The following is a 4,388-nucleotide window of genomic DNA, read 5'->3' as shown; positions in this document are numbered from 1 at the left end:
CACTCTTTCTGTGTGGAAATCATCATCAAGGTCTGTTTATTTTACGTTCAAACCAAACTCAGTTCCATCCACTTCTTTCTGTCTCTACCACTGTCACCCTAGACCAAGTGCCATTGTCTCTTGCCTGGTCTCCTGTTGTAGCCTCCAAACTGGTCTAAAGGTATACACCCTATCCTTTCAGTATTCTTGTCTGTTCTTTACCCTGTAGCAAGACTGACCTTTTGAAAATTAAAATTTCATTACAATACCCTTCTTCTGCCCCCCTGCCGCTTAAAATCCATCAGGATTTCTTATTGCTCTTAGGATAAAAGTACAACTCTTTAATGTGGCCGATAAACTGGATGGCCATATATTTTATCATATAGACCAGGATACCTCTGAGAGTAAAAGAGAGTGCTATTATTTACACTGGGACTGTCCCTAAGGCAAACTGGGGCAAATGGTTACTCCACCTATAAGGTCCTGTAGCATCTACCTCCTCTCCAGCCTTATCTTACACTAGGCTCTCCTGGTTCTCTGTGTTCCGGTTACACTGACTCTGAATCCTTTGTCTCCATTTTCCCTCCTACTACAGGGCCTTTGCGCATGCTCTTCTCCTTCCAGGTATGCTCTTTCCTCTTCTTGTTAACTCTTGCTCATTCTTCACTTCTCAGATCAGATGGTTCCTCAGGAAAACTGCCACTGACCAGTCTGTCTAGGACAAGCCCCCTTAGGGTATAGGCTCTTCTGACACCAGTTATCTGTCCTTAGTAGCATTGTCCCAATTTTAATTTTGTCTGTGTGTCTGACACATAGTATGTAGTTAATAAATACTTAAATATTTTAACTATAAGAATTTTCCCATGCCATTAAACAGGCTCTCAAAATAACCATGGTGGTTAAGAGCACAGACTCCAGAGCCAAGCAGATGCATAGATTTGAATTTCAGCTCTGCCACAATTCCTTATATGAAACTCGCGGGGCTATCTGTGCTTTAAAATTCAGAATTTTTCAGATTATAGAAAGACAACATGGTGTATAAACTGCATCCCTTCTAGTGGGGTCTGGGGCAGCACTCTGTAATCAAATGCATTAAGTTTTCTTTAGCAAGATAACTTCACTCAAAGTGGGGTAAGTAAAGACTATACATACTTTTGCTTCAGTTCAGGTCAGGTTTTGCCAACAAATGAATATGCCACAAATTTATGAGAACACGTGGTGTTCAGAGCTTTTTGGATTTTAGAATTTCAGAAAAGGGCATGTGAGTCTGTGTCAGTGTAACCTTGAACCAATTACATAACTTCTCTGTGCCTCCGATTTCTCAACTGTGAAATGGAGATGATACTAGCACCTACCTACCTCACAGTTTCCATTTATGTTGTTGGAGGAGTGAATGACTGAATACATGTTAACTGCTTAGGACAGTCAGTGGTCCTTAATCAGTGCTATAGAATAGTCAGCTCTTACTATATCATTTTTATTGGCTCCATAATAATCCACACTGTGGACAAAGCATAATTTATTTGCAGTTTACTTACTTTTGGATAGTTACATTTCACGTACAAAAATGTAGAGATGAATATGTTTATACTTAAATCTTTTGACTAGATTTTTGATTACTGAAGATCAGTTCCTAAAAATGACATTGAAGGGTCAAAAGGCAGAGGAATGCTCTTCACACATGCTGCCACCTTTAGAAAGAGTATACCAGTTTACCATCCTGCTATCAGTTTTATGACACCTGTGTTAGCATTATTATTTTTTAAAAATCTTTGCAAATTTCACAGATTAAAAATAGTACCTCATTTTAATTCACATCTTCCATTATTAATGTGTTTAAGCATTAAAAATCTTATTAGCTGTTAGATTGCCTGCACTAGCTCTTTGATGGTTTTTATACTGGAGTCTCAGTTTTTTTTCTTAATTGTTTGATTTCTGCCTCCCTAGCCCAGGCAGGAGCCAGTATGTTGGGCTTTGGCTGGAATTAGTTGGATAAGGTATCCCTGGAGCCTGCAGGTTACAGACCAATGTAGAAAGCAGTGTTTCAGAGGCTGGATCTTGGGGAAAATCTGAAATCAAGATCAGGCTGTTTATCTGAATCTCCTGGCTAACAGGGCTGAGAAGAAAAAGGGCATCATGGTAGGAGGCAAAGAACTAAGGCAGAAGAAAGGCACAGTGACCCTGAAAGCTGGGAGAAAGAAGCTGTAACCTCTTTTTTTTTTTGTAGGGACCTAGCAGTTTCTTGTACGGATGAGGAGGGGAATGCGGGACTGGGTAGGGGGCACTTGTCTTGGCCAGACGCTGATTTGTGTGAACTTTTTATAGAGTAAGAATATTATCCCTTGCTTGTCATATTGGGGCATTTCTCCTACAGTTGCCTTTTCTTTTAATTTATGATGGCTTTTCATTTATAGAAATTAAAACAATTTTATGTTTACTTGTTAACCTTTTCTTTTTTGATTCATTGCTTTTTATGCTTAGAAAGTCTTTTTCATGCAGAGACCAGTTAACAAACTACATTTTCTTTAAAAATGTTATTTTGTGATGTCAGCAAATCAAGGAAGAGTTAATGAAAGTGAAAGAGAATTAAGTAGTGTGATTTCCAATAAAAAACCTAAAAGATGATGATGTAAAGGGTGATACTCATGTCATCTTTATATCTCCTTGAAGATAGAAGAAGAAAAGAGCTTATACTGCTGTAAAAGAAACTGGCGAAGACTTTTTCTGAGTCTGTCGTAGATCGTGAACTTGTAGAATGGTATCCTTAGAGACTTTCAGAAGTGTCCTGAGAGAGGAAAAGATGTGATCTCTGGAGAGATTATCTACTTCTTTTATCCATCTGATGATTCTATATAGTATTTCAAGCACCCACAGTTGTTAGATTCTGAGAATTTATTTCCCTGTTTTTAAAAGAGGCTTAAAAAAGGGAAAATGTAATGTAGAATTAATTGCTGACCTTCTAGGCATTGGTAAGTTAGTGTGCTTTAATATGTGCTTCAGAAAGAATTTCCCTTCCTACTGAGCTCCAATAGGGATCAATGAGGTGAATTGTGTTTTGCTTGATCTGTCTTAGGGTTCCAGAATGTGAAGAGTAAACAACTTATTATTAAACTGTATCAATATATCTTTTTCTTAGTTTATTAACTAAAATAAATCTTAGGGTGCATGAAAGATTAACCACCTCACAAATTTCTGCAGTTTTATTAACCCAAAGTTGTTTTATTTCAGGAAGGTTTGTAAGATGAGAGGCAGTAACTTTTAGAATTAATCAGAATATCCTTTCTACTTACGATAGACTAATTATCTTTCTTAATAACCATTGACTTTTCAGTTTGACTCTCAATAAGGGTGTGGTATAACATCAGGAATAAAGCAAGAAAAAAACAACTTTATTAATGAAGATAAGTTGATTTAGAAATACTGCTACTGTTTGCCTTAGTATTTGGTCTAAATTATGTAGATATTATTAACTATATAAACGTTATTCAACAAGTATTTATTGGGTACCTACGATGTTCCAGGCATAGTTCTAGAATATTGTCTTATGTTTTTACTTTTACATTGTACGTGTACAAAGTTTGCTTGTGATTCAGTATTCTTGACATGAACTGTGTTCACCTGGAAAAACTGGTCATCTGGACTCACACATTCATTCAGAGAATCTGAGAAAAGCCTTATGGAAGATGTTCATCCAGTCTCTAAGGTTGAGATGCTGGTAATTGAAAGTTCTACTCTGTTACTTTGTCGTTATCATGGTGGAATGCTTGTCTGCAGTGACAGAGCTTGCTGGGAGAGAATCCATTTACCATTTACCAAAGGCAGCGCGTCTGAGGCTCAGTTTCTTATACTTGAATTCTTTCAAGTCTGTTTGCTGTCAGCAAATCTAACATAGAGGCTCTTATATCTGCTCCAGAGAGCTCAGCTTACAACCAGCTGAGATATTGGGAAGAAAGCAAATATTTAACCTTGGATGTTTTTCATGGAATCAAATTAATTTTTCCTCTCAATCTTCTTTATGTTGGTGTGCAGTTTATGGCAATAAAATGCAATACTTCTCATATTTGTTATTATGAAAGTAAACACCAATGTCCAGCAGTGATTTTCACGTTAACTTAATTGCTTTTCTGTTTTATCTCTTTGATGGTACATGTTATAATGTGTACACTTAGCTCATTTTTATACTTGCAGCTCACCTTTTTTTATTGAGATATAATTAACGTACCATATAATTCCTCCTTTTAAAGTGTAAAATTAAGTTTTTAGTATATCACAAGGTTTTGCAATCATCACCACTATCTAATTCTAGAATGTTTCATCGCCCCAAAAAAGAAACCCCACATCCGTTAGCAGTCATTCTTCATTCTCCCCGCCCCCAGCCCCTGGCAAACACTAATCTACTTTCTTTCCCT

At 37.0% G+C, this 4,388-nt stretch overlaps 1 protein-coding gene across 1 annotated transcript in view; it reads left to right on the top strand.

Annotated features, from left to right (window-relative positions):
* The window catches only part of STK33 (serine/threonine kinase 33), a 181,515-nt gene that overhangs the window by 987 nt on the left and 176,140 nt on the right, over window positions 1–4,388 (top strand). The window lies entirely within an intron of this gene.

The sequence above is a fragment of the Lipotes vexillifer genome, unplaced genomic scaffold (assembly GCF_000442215.2).
Source record: "Lipotes vexillifer unplaced genomic scaffold, Lipotes_vexillifer_v1.1 scaffold61, whole genome shotgun sequence".
Lineage (NCBI taxonomy): Eukaryota > Metazoa > Chordata > Mammalia > Artiodactyla > Lipotidae > Lipotes > Lipotes vexillifer.
This window is presented reverse-complemented; position numbering and strand designations above follow the sequence as displayed.